General features: G+C 43.9%; 1 protein-coding gene across 1 annotated transcript in view; it reads right to left on the minus strand.

The window, feature by feature from the left end:
* Window positions 1-7948, minus strand: part of SLC9A8 (solute carrier family 9 member A8) — a 79756-nt gene extending 71808 nt beyond the window's left edge. Inside the window, exons 1-2 of the mRNA XM_041732635.1 lie at window positions 7827-7948; window positions 52-181 (exon numbers count right to left, since the gene is read on the minus strand). The gene's annotated coding sequence lies outside the window, so the exon portion shown is untranslated. The remainder of the gene's footprint in view (window positions 1-51; window positions 182-7826) is intronic.
* Window positions 7949-18570: the final 10622 nt, after the last annotated feature.

Genomic DNA, 18570 nt, shown 5'->3' on the forward strand with positions numbered 1-18570 from the left:
CCCATCAGGAGGGCTCCTACTCTTGGGTAAGGCTTTTGAATATGATACCACCTCCTTCCTTGCTCCAAGCTATCGTATCTCGTATCTCGTAACAGCTGTTGTAGCTGCCTGAACTGTAAACTGTCTCACTGGCTCTGCTGGCTGCTCCTTGTGGTCTTCCACACAGTGGGCCCCAATGATCCTGAAAAAAAAATTTTTTTTTTAAGTTTTTTATTTACTTGAGTCATCCTTACACCCAACATGGGGCTTCAGCTCTCGACCCCGAGATCGAGTCACATGCTCTTCCAAATGAGCCAGCCACATGCCCAGCCTAGTGATTCTTTAAAACCCCAGTCATTGCCCTACTTAAATTAAAACCACTGGTGGGGCACTTGTGTGGCTCAGTGGTTAATTGGGTTAAGCATCTGCCTTCAGCTCAGTTCATGATCCCAGGGTCCTGGAATAGAGCCCTGGTTCAGGCTCTGCATCTAGCAGGGAGTCTGCTTCTCCTTCTGCCCCTTCCATCCCCTCCAGTTGTGATCTCTGAAATAAAGAAAATCTTTAAAAATAATAATAGGGACGCCTGGGTGGCTTAGTGGTTGAGCGTCTGCCTTTGGCTTAAGGCATGATCCCAGGGTCCTAGGATCAAGTCCTGCATCTGCCTCCCCATAAGGAGACTGCTTCTGCCTATGTCTCTGTCTCTCTCTTTCTCATGAATAAATAAAATATTTTTTTAAAAAAATAATAATAACCATGGGGGCACCTGGGTGGCTCAGTCAGTTAAGTGTCTGCCTTCAGCTCAAATCATTATCCTCAGGGTCCTGGGATCAAGCCCTTCATCGGGCTTGCGGCTTAGCGGTAGCCTGCTCCTCCCTCTCCCTCTACCTCACTACCTGCTTGTGCTCTCTCTCTCTATTATTATTATGATAATAGTAAAATAAAACCTCCACTGGCTTCTAGTCTCAATCAAAGAAAAAAGACTTGGAGAACCCACAGGATTCAACAACCCAGTCCCCTTTACCCCTCTGAGGCCCCCTTTACCCGTCTGAGTTCAATCCACTCTCCCCCCTCCTGCACGTTTTTTGCTGTGGTCACAGTGGCTTCCTCTGTGTGCTTGAAACACATCAGGAACACTTCCACCTCTGTACTTGCTCAGGCCTTTGTCTAGAATACTCCACTTGTGAGTTGCCCCTTGGATCTCACCTTTTACCACTTTTGGGCTTTTTATTTAACCCTTACCTTATTCATTACACATATGCTGACCACCCTGTTTAAAATACCAAACCCCATCTCCTTCCCTGAGTTATTTTTCTCCATGACACCTAACATATCGTATGTTTTACTTCTACATTGGCTTATTGTCCTCCCTCTAGGAGGATATAAACTTCCTGAGTGCAGAGGTTTTTGTCTGTTTTGTTCTGTTTTATCTCCTGTGTCTAGAACAGCACCTAACACATAGTAGATACTCAATAATAAATGATCACTGAACAACTAAAGAAGTGAGTTAACTCTAGAAGTGCTAGGAAACAGAGGATTTTGAGGAGTGTTCTGACCTGACTTTTATCGGGACCCCTTTGCTTGCTTGTGGGGAGTTGGGGAGTTGGCAGCCCTCTGACAGCTTAAGAGGCTTTTGCGCTAATCTGGGTGAGAAGCGATGGCAGTTTGGATTAAGGTGATGTCTTGGAGATGACAGGAACGTTTGGCTTCTCTGGGTGTATATTGAAGGCAGCATTTGCTGAGGGACTGTGGTGTCTAAAGGAAAGAGAGGAGTCAAGGATGATTTCAAGGATTTGGCCCTGAAGAACTGGGTGGAGACAAGATCTGTCTGGCTCCTACCCAGAATCTTCTGCCATCTAGACTCTCTTAGAGCTGTTGTCACAGCTAACTGAGGGAATGTGCTTAGGATCAGGCAATGTTTATTGAGTTCTTCCTGTAGGTGTGGTGCTGAGCTATTGTTTCCTTAATTCTGTACTTTTGTTGTTGTTGTTTTGAGGGAGATACTATCGTATCTATAAACGGAAGCCACCTGCCTGAAATCACACACTGGGGAAATGTTGAGGCTGGGATTCAGAGTCTTTTTACCAAGTATCCCTTGTAGCTCTCCACCACCTGAATTTCTCTGGCTCTAAAATAGGGCCAACACCCCATTTCTCTCCTTTATCACAGAGCCTGGCAGAAATGAACTGGCTCAGAGAAGATTCAGAGTCAGGTTCTCTTCTGAGTCTTCTCTCAGAAGACCCCTGGCTGGAGTCTGGCCCCTGCAAACTGGGGGTAGGATTTTTTGTATCAAGCAGCCAGCTGTAGGGCCACTCAGGATGAAAACAGCTTCCTGAATTCCCTGAGGGCTGCCCCATTCTACCTGGCATTCCACCCACTGCCTTTGCCACAGATCCTGTTATCAGGGCCAGTTTTGTGACGCTCATTGGCATGCTGCCAAATAGGAGTCCATAGAACACCTACCCTTGAGCCTGAGGGCAAATCCCAGGCCCTTCTCACCTATTCCTGGGAACCAATCTAAAATCATTACTTCCAGAAAGGCAAACAAAGCTATTCAACACACAGATCCTGGGCTCCTGTGCTGTGCCAGGCCGAAAAGAGGCTAGAACAGGTCCTGGTTGAGTCCCATAAGTTTTTTTTTTTAAGATTTTATTTATTTATTCATGAGAGACAGAGAGAGAGGCAGAGACATAGGTAGAGGGAGAAGTAGGTTCCCTACAGGGAACACGATGTGGGACTTCACCCCAGGACCCCAGGATCACCACCTGAGCTGAAGACAGACGCTCAACCACTGAGCCATCCAGGTGACCCCTCCCCCCATCATAATTTTTGACAGAGCCCCTCTTTGGAAGGCTGTTATAGGATTAGAGAGAAGCTCTTACCTTAGTTCTCTGTTCTTTCTGCCTTCCTACCCCCAACCTTCCTCTTTCTTGCCATTCCGGTCTCAGCTTAAATGTTATCTCCTCAGGGAGGGCCTCCCTGACCACTCAGCCTAAAGCAAGAGCCAGCAAACTTTTTCTGTACTGAGCCAGACCGTAAATATTTTAGGTTTTGTGGGCATTCAGATCTCTGTTGCAACAATCTGACTCTGCCTTTGCAGTGGGAAAGCAACATTAGATGATTTAAATAAGTATGGCTTTGTTTCAATAAAACTTCATGGATATTGAGATTTGAATTTCTTGGCATTTTCATGATACTTGTTTTCAACCATTTGGAAACATGGAAACTATCCCCAGCTCACAAGCCATTACATAGAGGGTGGCAGGCTGATTTGCCCCTGGGGGGGTGGGGCTGCTGACCCCGGTATGAAGTGTTAAACATAAGTGTTTCTGAGGCACTTATCACCGTCAGATTTTTTCCCCTTTCCTTTCCTCCCTCCCTTCTTTCCTTCCTTCTTCTTTTTTCCTTCCTGAGTTTATCATCCTGTTTCCTCCAGTTAGATCTAAGCCCCTTGGAAGCAGGGAGATTTTATCTCTCTTCTGCCTTTCTTCTATTCCTTACCTCTTCTAACTTAAAAAAAAAAAAGATCTTATTGATTTAGAGAGAAAGCATAAGCACGAGCACAAGGGGGGTGTGGGGGGTGGAAGGGCAGAGGGGGAAGGAGAGGGACAAGCAGACTCTGTGCTGAGTGTGGAGCATGACACTGGGCTCAGATCCCATGACCCCAAGGTTGTGACCCAAGTCCAAACCAAGTCAGATGCTTAACCGACTGCACCAGCCAGGCACCTTCTAACATTTCTTGAACCCTTACTCTGTACCAGGCATTGCTCAAGCGCATTATGCTCAGTGACTTATTTAATCAGTATAATAACCCTAGGAGGTATGCTGATTAGCGCAATTTTACAGATGTGGAAACTTGATGTCTTGTTCCTCACTCTTTTCCCAGAGCTTAGAAAACCTGAAGCTGTCAACAAAACAAGGGGCCCAGCAAAAGCTTTCAATGAATTTGGTATTTCGTGTATTTTAAAAAGGGAATCAAAGTGGTTCCCATGTATGTTACTCAGGGTTCAATCAGATTAGAAGAACCGGTAGGAGATATATATTAAGAGACATATTAGAGGAATTTTCCAAACCAACTCACATTTATTATCTTTGTGTTCTGTTGGGAGGAAGTATTATGGGATTAAACTCAGGGTGTTGTCATGGCTGCCTTCCTTCTGGAGATTTTAGGGGTGAATCTGCTTTCTTGCCTTTTCCAGCTTCTAGAGGCTGTCCACATCCTATAGCTTGTGGGCACTTCTACCACCTTCAAAGCCAACAATGGCATCACTCTAACCTCTGATTTGGTCATTTCATCTTCTCTGGCTCTGACTTTCCTTCCTTCGTTCTTTGAGAAGGACTTTGTGATTACATTGAGCCTATCTGGATAATCCAGAATGATGTCCCCATCTCAAGGGCAACTGATTAGCAACCTTAATTCCCCCTTTTCACGTAACACAACATTTGCAGAATCCAGAGATTAGCAAGTGGATGTCATTGGGAGGCCATTATTCTGCTTAACGCACCATGAGAAAAAGAAAATCTGTGTTGACCTTCCCTTTATATTTATTGTTTAGTATTGTTTCACATGGATTTACATATGAGTCGGGGCTAATTTTTCAATGCCTATGAATTTAATATTTTAATCTGGCAGGTAACAGGTACTACAATTACTAGGTGAAAATGAAAAGGTTGGGTTTGTAGAATTCAGTGGAATCAGGTGCAACAGATACTCCTGAGAGAGTTTGTGAAAAGATACAGATTCCAGGCCTATCACTGACTTACTGGATCTCAGGTGTGGGGCCTGGGAATCTGAGTTTCTTTTTTCACTCTCCTCCAAAGCAGACTCTGCTGGTGCCTGCTCAAGAAGTTACTCTTGGAGAGTCCTACTGCTACCCACAGGCTTCCTCTCAACACAGCACAAGCCAGCACAAGTGAATGCTTCCAGAACAGCCCTCAACCAGTGACTGGTGCAAGTAGAGGATAAATACCCCCATTCCCTCACCCAGAGGGGTGAGGCAAGTCTGAAATGTCTGTTCTAGACATAGGTACCCAGTAGGGTTAAGCTCAAGCTGCCTGCAGGGGCAACCTGCTTAACAACATACCTACACATGGCTGATATAAACATTTAAGAGTATGACTGTTTTGAAAATCTGCTTTGAGGATATCTCATGAGTTTTGACCCATGATGATTTCATTATAGTTTCTTTTCCTTTCTTTTTTTTTTTTTTTAAGTGATCTCTGTGACCAACATGGGGCTCGAACTCACGACCTCAGGATCAAGAGTTCTATACTGACTGAGCCAGCCAGGCATCTCCACAGTTTCTGCTTTGAGACAGGATTTACTTAGGGAATGTTTTAGAATTTCCTACTTACTGAGTGTTTATGTAAATTTTTTATCCCTTTCTAATTTTGTTATATTTTTGCCAGGTGATATAAACTAACATTTTTTTGCTTTTATGACTTCGCAGAGATTTGTTTCCTTTTAAAGATTTTATTTATTTATTTGAGGAGAAGAGAGACATGAGCGGGGGGTGTAGGGTGGCGGGGGGAGGTAGGGGCAGAGAGAGAGGGAGAAGTAGATTCCCCACCGATCAGGGAGCCCTATGTGGAACTCGATCCCAGGATCCTGGGATCTTGAGCAGAGCTGAAGGTAGATGCCTAACCCACTGAGCCACCCAGGCTCCCTGAGATTCATTTTTTTAAAGCATAAGCCCTCAAGGATGAGGGAATAAGAGAGGAGAGAGACAGTAGTAAGAACATTTTGGAGAAGAGAAAGAAGGCAGGCTTAAATGGTTCAACAGAATTGAGAAAATCCAATCCTCAGGCAGCAGAGAGGAAAGCCACAGGCCACCCTGATTTACACCCCTGCCCCAGAAAACCCTCCAAAAGGCTCAGGAATTGGTGATACTAGGTGCCTCTGAAAGTAAAATTAAAATGGGAGTGGGGGGGTGTGTGTGGAGAGGAGGGTGTGAAAATAAAGGAAACTGGGTAAAAAGAAGCAGATTTTCATGTGCTCCCAGCCCCCAGCTGAATCTAGGCAACTGGGCACCTACTCAGGTAAAAGGCTAGAGGTCTATGCTGTGGAGACAATAAAACAGGAGTGTGTCTGGACTTGCACACCTCAGCATGCTTTAGGGCAGCGGCACTATGTTAAAAGTGAAAGATTCACTGGACGCTAGCTTCTTGGGGCTGCTATAAGGAATTACCACAAACTGTGGGGTGTCACAATAGAAACACATTCTGTCACAGTCCTGGAGGTCTGAAATCAAAGTGTCAGCAGGGACATGCTCCGTCCAGAAGTTCTAGAAGAGAATCCATTCCTTGTCATTCCTATTTTGGTGGCTGTTGGCATTCCTTGGCTTGTGGTCTTATCTCTTTCTGCTCCATGTATCTGATCTCCCTCTACCTCTTTCTTATGAGGATGCCTGTGATGGTGCTTAGGGCCCACTTGGATAGTCCAGGATTATCTCATCTCCAGAGCCTTAACCTGACTGCAAAGATAAAGAACATTCCCGGGTTCCAGAGATTTGACGTGGATGTCTTTTTGTGGGCCGTTTTCTGGCCCATATTCATGCTGAATGCCCTACTCTAGTCTTTCCCTAAACCTGCAGAGCTGGCCCCACTGCTCACATCCGAAGCAGCCAGGCAAATTGGATATAGTGCCTACCCACATGGCCCCAGAACCAGGCCAGCCAGGCCATTCATTCCATTCCAGGCAGGAGACTAGAAGAGTCTGCTCCAGAAAATCTGCCTAGACCCAGAGGAATCACCTAAAGATATTTTGACATCAGGGGTCCCTAATAAAGCTCATTGTCATAGCTAAAGTCAACAGCCCCCTTTCCAACATACACAATAATCAGCTTCTTGACTCCCTGCACTTAAACATGAACAGAAAATGAAGAAATATTAGACACCAAGGATAGCCTCTTACTTAAAAATTTGAGACTAATATAATAGAGAAAAGTAACTAGAGAAAACAGAAATAATGCAAGAGGGAAAAAAAAACTTGTCAGAGAGCAACCCTGAAGGAAGAACAAGATGCTATAAAAAAGAAATATTTTGAGAACAAAGAGGGGATCTTGGGAATTAAAAGAACGACAGTAGAAATTTTTAAAATGTAATAAAAGGGTTGGAAGATAAATTTGAGGATTTGTCTCAGAAAGTAGGACAAACAGACAAAAATAGCAAAATAGGAGAGAAAGGATAAGATGTTTAGGGGACCAGTCTAAAAAATCCCACAGCTGAAAAATAGGCACTTTATCAAAAAAGAAGAGAAACAGAATGGGGAGGATTCATGGATAAAATAATTCACAAAAATTCTCTAAAACTCAGGACATGAGTTTTCAGACTGAAAGAGTTTACTGAGTGCCCAGCATGTTGGATAAAAATAAATGCATAGCAAGGACATCATCATGAAATTTCAAAATACCAAGAACAAACTTCCAGAAGAGGTGGTGGTGAGGAATAGGTCACATGTTAAGCACTGAGGGCAGAGCAACTTTAGACTTTTCAACCCAAACTTGGAAGCAAGAAGATGATGGAGTAATACCTTCAAAATTCTGAATGAAAAGGATTTCCAACCTGGAATTCCATACCCAGCCAAGCAATCATCAAGGGAGCAAATAGAATAAACACATTTTTCAGACATGGAAAGTCACAAAATTTCTGTTTCCCAACATCCTTCCTCAGGATGTTTTTCTGCAGAAAGCTGCGCCACCAAAAGGGGGGAATCAGACAAAGGATAATAAGACACATGACCCAGGAAACGGAAACCCAGCACAACAGACAAACGAACGGCATCCCCAGAAGATGATAAAGGGAGATCCCAGATGACAGCTGGGATACCAATGGGTCCCAGTTCCAGTTACCAGCAGGTCTAAAGGCTCCAGAGAGATTTCTTCCAGAAGATAAATGGATAGAATTCCTGAAGCATTGGAAGGTGTTGAGAGGACACTTGGATGGTGGCAGAGTTCGGAGTCGGACTGGTAACAAATACTGAGAAAATTAGGTTGGCTTGGGGTTGGGAGTAGGGAACAAAACAATTATTAACTCAAAGAAAAATAAAAAGCTGTTCAGGAAAGCAAAGGACATCCTAGTTTACCGTGGAGCTCAGCTGTGCATGGCATTTACATAGTCACAATTATGTAAATAGTGAATATTGATCCCACCAAAATTACCATAGAGAATGGGAGATGGGAAGGGTGTGCCTATCTGCTTAGGGCCAAGAATGGGAAGGGAAAGACAGCAGAAACCTCGAATCCTATAGTGGGCAAGCAGGTTATACTGAAAACTGAAAAAAAAAAAAAAAAAGAAGTGGAAATAGAAGCATGTTATTGAAAGATATGGAATTAAACATCGAAAAGTCAGCTAAATAAAAGTAGTCAAAGTGGTTGTCTTTGGGGAGAGGGAAATGAGAGTAGGTGCCAAGTGAAGATTTCTGTTTTTAGAAAATGTGACTTCCATTTATGTGACAAAATAACCTTGATACAAATCAAATCTAAAGCCAAATAATAATAAAAAGGACAGGAATAATATGTGTTGAAATGTTGTTTTGATAATGGTCGTCTCTGAATTTTGGCGCAGGGGTATTTTATTTCCTTATTTGTTATTTTTTTTAACAGTTTTGTTCTGCAAATGATATACAGTGTGAAAAAAAATACAAGAGAAAAGAAGACATTTTTAAATGGGAGAGAGAAAAAAGGCATGCCCGGGGGCAGCCTGGAAACTAGTGTTTCCATCTGTCACCAGGTCGCAAAGTGGGGACAGTTGGAAGGATACAAGAGTGAAGGGGTGAGGGGCGGGGGAGGAAGACTTGACAGAGCTTGGTGACTCACGGAACAGGGAGGTGAGGCAGTGTCAAAGACAGACGTATCAAATAACCATGGCGTTGACTTCTTGTTTTTAAATAAATATGACAAGCTGGCATATTGCTAATTTATGAAAGCTGACTGGCAGTTCCTGAGTGTTTCCAGTCTCGGGCACAGTGTCAAAGGGCTTTGCTTACATTTTCTGCCTCTATTCTCACTTGTCTGCTATTTACTTTACGTAGCTGTCCTTTGGAAGCATTTATCAGATCAAGTTACTCTCCTGCTCAAACCATTCCATGGCTCCTCATTTTACTGGGAACAAAACCCAAACTCTTCTTAGTGGCTCGCAGGGCCTGGTTTGGCCTGCTTCCTGGACCTGCAGGAGTCTCTGATACCCCCTCTTATACCCTTTCTACCAAACCCAACTCACTGGGCTCCAGCTCTACTCGCTCAGCTGCTCCTTGAACATGCCAAACTTGTCCCTGCCTCAGGACCTTTGCACACACTTATCCTTCACCTACCTTCTTCCAGATACTTTTATAACTGCCTCCTAGTCATAATTCAGGTCCCATCACCACTGTCACTCCCTCAAAGGGGCCTTCAGCAACCACCTTGCCACCTTGCCCCAACCAGTTATTATTTTTCTCTCTTGGCCTCATTGCACATAGCACTATGCATCATATATGCTGCTTCTTTGACTTTTTAAAAATGTTTTAAGGGCAGCCCGGGTGGCTCAGTGATTTAGCGCCACCTTTGGCTCAGGGTGTGATCCTGGAGACCCCGGATCAAGTCCCACACCGGGCTCCCTACATGGAGCCTGCTTCTTCTCCCTCTGTCTGTCTCTGCCTCTCTTTATCTCTGTGTCTCTCATGAATAAATAAATAAAATATTTTTTAAAAATTAAAATGTTTTAAGAATTATTATTTTGACATATTTCGCTTAGTGTAAACTTTACCCTTTACAAGTATACAATTCAATGGCATTTACTATATTTGTTATATTGTGCGTTCATCAATGTTATCTGATTCCCAAATGTTTCCACTGCCCCATCAATAAATCCTGTGCCCGTTAGCAGTCATCCCCCCCCCCAATTCCTGTGGCAAGCACTAATCTATTTCTGTCTGTATGGATTTGCCTGTCTGAACATTTCATAGAAATGGAATCATGTATGTGGCATTTTGTGTCTGGCTTCTTTCTCTAACATAAGATTCTGTTTCTTTTTAAAAACTTACTTCCTTATTCATCCCCATTAAACTCTCAGGAGCTCTAATACCTAGAAGAGTGCCCGGCATAAGTCATTAAATATGGATTAAGCATTTCTTATGGGCTATGCACACAGTTGCACAAAAAAAATCCTCTCCAGGGAAAACTTCTCTACCCTCTGTTTATCTCCCAGTAATCTTCAAGTCTCCCCTAGTACCTCCCCAGGGTGGGTGATGGGCTAAGGGTTAGTGGGCTGGTTTGGGGAAAGTCTACCCTTTCCTGGCTCAGGAGACATGGTCGAGCTCTTCTAGAAAGCAACACTTCACACCAGCATGGTGGTCCCCACCAAGACTGAAACAAAAGAAAAATCCCATTGAATATCTGTTTCTAAGGGGGTTCCCTGTCCTTTTGGTTCTTATTCAAGACAAATCTGTGGGACAGTTAAGATACTCACCTCCACCAACAGCAAGCAAGGAAACGCCTCAGATCTCAGTCCTATGATCACAGGAAATTGAATTCTCCCAACCACCTGGATGAACCTGGAAGAGGATTCTTCCCAGAGCTTCCAGATGAGGAACAGACGGACAGAAAGCTGCCATCTTGACCTCAGCCTGTGAGACCCGAGGCATAGAACACAGCAGAGCCTGCATGGGCTTAGGACCTAAGAATTCTGAGCTGGATGTTTAAGGGAAAAATCTGCCTTGTGCTTCCGGTCCCCAGCTGAAGGCAGGCTTGCTTTGAGGACCCCAGGACTGGCTGGCTGAGACGGACCAATGGTAGATAGAGAGGACCATTAGAATAAGAGCGGAGAATCCAGACAGTGCAGCTGGTTCAAATCCCAGCACTGAGGCTTATGACCTCACCTTGTCATCTTGGGCAAGTTAGCCCTCTAGTGCCTCAGTTTCCCCAGGTATGTATTTCAGGATATCATTTTGGATTAAGAGAGCCTCCTTAAAGTATTTAGAAGCATGCCTGGCACATGATAAATACTTTATAGATGTTTTGCAAATAAAAGTAACCCCCTAGACCAATATTTGTGTACATAATGGGGTGACTACTTCCAAGTGGTGCTGGAACCCTTTACTGCTTCTCTTTGATTAGAAATACTGGTTGGGAGGGGCACCTGGGTGGCTCAGTTGGTTAAGCCTCCAACTCTTGATTTCAGCTCAGGTCATGATCTCAGGGTTGTGAGATCAAGCCCCGTGTTGAGCTCCCCGTTTAGTAGGGAGCCTGCTTAAAAATTCTCTCTCCCTCTCCTGCCCCTCTCCCTGCTTCTCTCTCTCTCTTCTTCTCTCAAAATAACTACACCTTTAAGAAAAGAAAAGAAAAGAAAGAAATGTTGGTTGTGGTGATATCTTACCTCATTTGAAGACCAAAAGGGAAACTCTTCTATTTCCTAAATAGGGGAGAATTAGAAAAACCCCAATTATCCATTAATAGAAGAGTAAATACAGATACTGAAAATGATGATTCATATCATCATCAGTGATGATGTTGAAAGAAGCCTACCCTCTGCCTTGACCATGTAGTGTAGTAGTTAGGTTCACAGGCCTTGAAGCTAGACCCCAGCTTGGCCACCTACAGCTGTGTGAACTTGGCTGAATCACTTAATTGCTCTGTGTCTCAGTTTCCCCCTCTGTAAAATGGGGTTGATCATAGTGCTTATCACACAGAAATATTAGGATAACATGAGTTAATACACAGAGAGCAATGAAAACATTCATTGTAGATACTTAATAAATTTTAGTGATTACTGTTGAATAAGAATAGCACAAATTCACACTAGTGTTTAAATATACGTCTGAGTTGAAAAAAATCTATGAGATAATTTATAAAATGCTCTAAGATTGACTGTTTATCACTCTTCATGCTTTTCTGTATTGTCTGAAATTTGTAAAATAATAACAATTCAATACTACTTTTGTAATTAGAAAAAAAACTTTTAATTCCATTTGGGAGTGGAGCGCTTAATTAACAACTCTGCACTCCAGAGTTGAGGTGATCACTGCATTATTTTTTTTTTGTCCTCATCTTTGTGTGTTTGAGGACTGTTTTGCCTGGGAAATTTTTGCTGGAACATGAAGTCACCCATGTCTGCTCACATCCTCTCTCTGTGAATCGGGATGAGCCTGTTAAAGCCTGGGAGAGTTCTCCATCCCCATGCCTGACTCTGTGTCACGGGGGAGGAGGTACTGACCCACCCAAACCCTGGTTCATTTGGCCCGCTTGCCCTTCTTTCCTTCCTTCCTTCCTTCCTTCCTTCCTACCTACCTACCTTCCTCTCTCTCTCTCTCTCTCTCTCTCTCTTTTTTAAAGATTTTATTTATGTATCTATTTGAGAGACAGAGTGGGGCAAGGGGCACAGGAAGAGAGAGAGAGAGAGAGAGAGAGAGAGAGAGAGAGAGAGACTAGCAGACTCCCCCCTGAGCCGTGAGTCCAATCCAGGCTCGACCTGGGGCTTGACTCCAGGACCCTGAGATGGTGACCTGATCTGAAGTCAGAAGCTTAACCCAACTGAACCACCCAGGCAGCCCCATTTGGCTTTTTATTTCATTCACAATTATTCAACAGGGCTTGAAAGCAAACATGGCCCACCCAATCAATAGTATTCCATGCATTTGAATAAAAGATTGAGGCAGATTCATTATCTATTACCCTGAAAAGAAGTTTGTGATCAGACTGTTCAGTTAAATGAACCAACTATAGAATATTTATTCAACAAATAGATATTGAGTATTTAGCTACTCTGTTCAAGGCACTGGAGACACAGCACTTATAAGTAGAGAAAAGTCCCTGCTCTCATAGAGCTGACAATCTACAAGAAGAGAAAGACAGTGTACAAGTACACAAAATAAGTTAATTTGGGTAATGAAAAATGCTGTGATGCAAGAAAGTAGGACAAAGGTGGAACTACTAAGTGGGGTGATCATGGAAGGCCTCTCTGAGGAGGTGGCATTTGAATTGAAAACGTACAGTGTGATTCCATTTTCATAAAAGTGTTCCTCTATGTATGTGTATATGTCTGTTTATTAAAGCATAGGAAAAAAAGTCTGGAGAGACACTCACCAGACTGTTTGCACCTTTAGCTCATTACTTCTAGAGTTCTATTCTATTTGTTGACCTGAACAAAATTCTCAGGACACCAAGCTTATTTGGACAGGCATGGTCCTACCCTCAGAGGACTACCTCTTTCTCTGATGCTCCAACTTAATGGGGCTAGGCTGCACTATGAACTCATCATTGCAAGTAACAGAACCTCCTTAGTTTAAAAAAGAAGTGGTGTACCTGGTTCAGGCATGGTTGGATTCAGGAGCTCTGCAGTGTCAACAGGCCTCTGCCTCTCTCATCTTCCATCTCTGTTCCCTCTTCTGTTGGTTTCAGTTTCAGTCAGGCTCTTCCCAAGAGGTGACCAAGAATCTCCAGCACTTCCTAGCTTCTGCTCTAGCTCAGCAATCCTAGAGACAAAAGAGAGCACCCTTTTCCTGGGCAAAACCATCAGAATTCTGGAGCTGCCTATCATTGATATATTTTGCATCACATGTGTTCCCTGAACCAATCACACTGGCCTGGTTGGGGGTGATGCAGGAATCTAGGTGAGGATAACACATCCTCACCTGGAGTCATAAGGAGGAATGTCCCTCACTTGCACCACATCTACTGGAAGGAAAAGGTCTACCCAAATTGCTACTGGAAAGTCAAAAACAAAACACAACAAAACAAACAAAAAAACTCCAGCACAGATTGAGCATTAACTATTTGCCACACAATAATGACATGGCATAGGAGCTCTTATAATTTCCATTTTACATAGTACAATTGAAGGTCAGCAACTTTTATAAGGTCACACTGCTGAGAAGTGGAGAAACTTTTTAATTGAAATCTGTCTGATGTGCAAGATCTCAAATGGTGATGACGATGATAATTACAGTAATAAGAACTACTGTTTATTGAATATCCAGTGTGTGCTAAGCTTTGCAAGCATGATCTCATTCCATTCCCTCTGTAACTCTTTAAGGTTGGGAGGACTGTGCAGGTGATTCCTTGACCTCCGTTTCCACCCAACCTGGTACCCAATTAGTCTGAGCCAATCATAGAATTGCATCCCTTTGCCAGAGACTGGTTCAAAAATGGGCATGTGACCCAAATCTGGCCAATGCGAAGCAAGGAGACATCTGCCAGGAAAGTTCTTCCTTGCTCTTCCAGAAAAGGATCTGAAAGGGAACCTATTTTGCAACTGGACATGAAAGAGGATGCCTGCGACCCTGATAGCTCTTGGCAAGTAATCCTGTGCTCACGAGGCAGAGCAACCTTAGAATGATACCAATTTGGGTCAGCAGAACAAAGAGATGGAGAGAACTTGGGTCCTTGATGATAGCATTAGGCTGCTAGATCTATCACTGTCTTGCAGTTGGCCTGAGCTGGATATCCTGTAAGGAGTAGCAGGGTAGTCTGTCCTGGCTAGGACACTTTGAATTTAATTAGCTGCTTCTTTCTAGCAAAAGGCATTCTAATTGGTTTAGTATGGATTTTTAAAATCTGTATTAAAGAGATGGGGAAACAGAGGCTAAGAGAGATCAAGTGAGTTGCCCAAGGTAGCACAGGGAGCAGGCTCTGAGCCAGGTTTGTCTGATTCCAAACTCATCAAGCAGTCGTTTCCCATACAGTAGTAGCTTTCCTTCTGCTGGATGCTTTTTAAGTGCCCTGACACTGAATCCTCATAACCATCCTGTGAAGTAAGTGCTTTTATTATTCCCATTTTGCTGATCGGAAACATCCGTGGGAGAAGGGAGGCTGTTTAGCAGATAGGCTTTTGGATCTGAAGCTTTGCTTTTAGGTTTATGATTCAGAGCCAAGGGCAGACAGTGGTCAGGTGGAAGGGAATGGGGGTGGGAGTGGGGAGTAAGGAAATCCTGGAGGTTGCAAAATGCTGGGGTCTTGTTTCAATCCTGCTGAAGTGTTGAACCAGGAGGATTGGAAAATAGAGCCTCAAACTCACCTGTCCTCTCTCAGGGTTGGCTCTTAATTTTAAATTTGAGTAAAAAAAAAAAATACATGTAGGGAATACATCACCACTTCAGAAAAAATGGCAATATAGTCACATTGTAAGCTAACAAAATTCAAAAATCTTACCCATACTCCAGCTGTGTAAGCTGGATAGTCCATGGCTAGTCAGGAAAGCCTCTCTGAGGAGGTGGCATTTGAGCTGAGGACTGAAGAATGAGATGGAGTTGCCATGGGAAGAGTGTTCCAGGCAGAGGGAATAGCACGTGCAAAGACCCCGAGATGAGAGTGAAGTTGGCTGACTAAAGGGACAGGAGGGTGCCCAGTGGGGTTCACAAGAAGCAAGGAGAGGATATAGGGGAAATAAACCATAGTTGGATCACAGAGGAGAAAGTGGGTTTGGGGCCAGGGAGTTGCTCATGTATCCAGCACACAGATGACAGGCCAATAATATAAGCAGACGCATTAGTAATCACCATGAAGCTTCTGGGAGGAGAGGAGGGTGTGGGACTCTGCCAGTTTGGTCCAGGACATTGTTACCAAGAGCCTATCCTCTGCCGAGCTCTGCCTGGAGTTCTGGACTCCAGGATCATCTGCTTCAAAGATCAGAAATTCAGGAGCAGCCAAGGCTAAAAAAGGCATTTTTTCCCCCAAAGAGGACACCTGACTCGCCAACAAATGGATGGAAAGATCCTCAAGGTCTCTCCAAAGTAGGCAATGAAAGTTCAAAAACTTACTGATGTTTCACAGCCAGAGACAAGAATTTGAAAATTAAAAAAATACCAAAGCACAGAAGAGTGGTTAATGGCCTCACTGGGTTCATACCACACTCTGGCCATTCCTAGCTGAGTGACTTGGGGCTAGTTACTCCACTTCTCTGTGCCTCCATTTCTCTATCTATCAAATGGGAATGATAATTGTTTTTACCTCAAAATTTCCTGGGAGAGTTACAGGAGTTATTTCATGTTAAATGCCAGAAAGTGTCTGGCACATAATCAGTACCATATATGATAGTGGTGTATTATTATTGGTGAGGAAGTGGGGAAATGGGAACTCTCGTACACTGTGGTTTGGCACACTGAAATGCATGCTCTGTGTGAAAGTCACCCCATTTCCAGATATCCACCCTAGAGAAGCTCTAGAAGAAGATGCGTGTGGGTGTGGTAGCTTCACCCATGATAGGCCAGAAGTGGAGTCAACTGGATAGGTGTCAGTGGGTAAGTAAACAGTGACATACTCCCATAAAGGAATTCCAGTGAGCAGTAAAATGAATAATCTAGATTGAAATAGGTCTTTATGATGTTGAGTGAGAAAAAAAAACTTTCAAAAGCAAACTCTTAGTACAAGACTGTTTATGTAAATGGTAAAGCCACAAGACATTTTATGTCTATGTAATAGCAGGGGTGATATTGAAAGATTTACCAATTGGCACGATCCAGGCACCCACCAGTCAGAACAGAGAGTGACCATGGGGATCCCGATGGGCAGGCCATGGTTCCCATTGGTCCTAGGATAGAGATGTGGCTCCTCTGTCCTCACCAGCTCTCCTATCCCCCTGCCCCTTTTCTGACCATTCTGTTGCTTATAAACTCTGACATCAGGCAAGTTGATTAATCTCTCTGGGCTTCAGCTTTTTCATGTGTACGATGAGAATAATGGTTGAAAAAGCATAGTTTCCCACATGCCAAATATTCAGTATAATCCTCATAATAACACTTTGTGGTAAGTTCTCTTATTAGCCCCATTGTGCATATGTGGAAACTGAGGCATAGAGAGAAGTCTGAGAAACTTGCTCTTGTTCCGTAGAGCTTGATTTATAGAATTGTTTCAAATAGATACTAAGTGATAATGTCAAGAGCTTAGAAAAAGGTCTGTCATGGAATAAGTGTTCAATAAATGTTAGCAGTTGTTATTATGTCACTGCCCTGCTCATGTGTCTTTGGTGGGTCACATTGCCCTTAGGAGACCGTTGAACTTCTTGACATGGACTACAAAGTCAGGGGCTGTCCCCTTCTCACCCATCTACCTCTTACCCCCCTGTTTCCCCTTGTTCTCTGTCCTCCAGTCATCTGGCCTTCTCTTAATTCCTCCCACAACTCTCACCTTTCCTGCCACTGGACCTTTGCACATGATGTTGCCCCTTGCCTGAAATGCTGTTCCCTTCTGCTCTTCTTTTACCTGGTTAGCCCTTCACAAGTGACATACAGTGAGACCTCTTTCAGGAGACCCTACTGGAAAGGATTAAATCTTCCTAGTCTATGTTCTCATAATTTCTAAAATTTCCCTTAAATAATGCTTTCCCCTCCTGGAATTACTTCATTCATGTTGACTTTATCATTGTTGTGAGCCTATGACAGGCACTACAGACCTACCTATCCTACTCTATCCCAATCCCATTCTAACATGGTTTCCTGTACTACAAAGGCTAAAAAGTGAAAAAATATATTTCCCAGACATCCTTGCAACAAACAGGAGTGATTTATGTGACCTAGGATGCCATGGTGAAGCTTTAGAGACAAACACAAGCTTTGGGATGCTAAGTTGTGACATCTTCAGGCAAGCACAGTGGTAGGAGTATCTGGTCCTTCTAGGGAATAGTGGGGGGGCGGGGGTGTCCCATCAGCCAATCCCTAGCTCCTGAGTTGAGGTGGCAGGCAGTAGTGACATTTCTGTTGGAACAGCTCAGCAATGAGAGTGGGTATTTCTCCTGGCTCTGGTGCTTCTATCTATGCCATTTATGGTTGTTTGGCATCAGGGTACTACTTGAAACCTTTAATAAATCCCTTTCTGCTTAAGCTGGCTCTAATTGATTCTATTGTTTTCAATTCAGTACATAAGCACTCCATGGATATTGGTTGAATGAATGAATGAATGAATGGTGACCTCTTAGGAACCTTCCTGTTCCCGTTGCTTTCATCCCCAGAGGTAACGTCACAGGCCTTGGATTTGTACTGTTCCTACAAAGGTCAGGGGCGTGAAGACCGTAGAATGTCTTATCACTGGCAGGACAGAACAGTGAGGTCTTACAGATGAAAGAGAGTCTGCGAGGGAGCTGCGGCCCTATCTGGGGCGCCGGGGAGGAGGGTGAGGGGGGGGTGGAGGTGCGGGTGCGGTGGGGCGGGGAGGCTGGCTAGGGCCTCAGCATGCATGGGCTCAGGGAAAGGCTGAAGTGAGAAGGGAACAGGCGAGTTGGGTCACTGAGCTGTCCCAGAGCCAGCCAGGGGCATTTTTTTTTTTCTTCTCAGGGCCCTTTCTGCTTTGTATACCAGCAGGCCAGTGCGTGTGCTGCTTAACAGCTGAAAAAAGCAAGTTGTTAGGAGGCAAATGTGTCCAAAGAATGCTTGAACTATGTGTCAGCCAGAGCACTTTTGACTGTGAGTACAGAAAGTGATTTTAGGAAATGCTGAGGTTGGGTTCCCACAAAAGCAGATCTGAGACAAGGATGTGTGTGCGAAGAATTTATTTACGACATGATCATCGCAGGTGGGATCCCTGGTGGGGGAAGCAGGGAGTGAGACAGGGCAGAGGAAGAAGCAATAATGAGGTAGGTTACTGAAGCTCAAGCCCCCCTGTGGAACTCCAGGACTCAGAGTAGAATGGT

The sequence above is a fragment of the Vulpes lagopus genome, chromosome 18 (genome assembly GCF_018345385.1).
Source record: "Vulpes lagopus strain Blue_001 chromosome 18, ASM1834538v1, whole genome shotgun sequence".
In the NCBI taxonomy this organism is placed as follows: Eukaryota; Metazoa; Chordata; class Mammalia; order Carnivora; family Canidae; genus Vulpes; species Vulpes lagopus.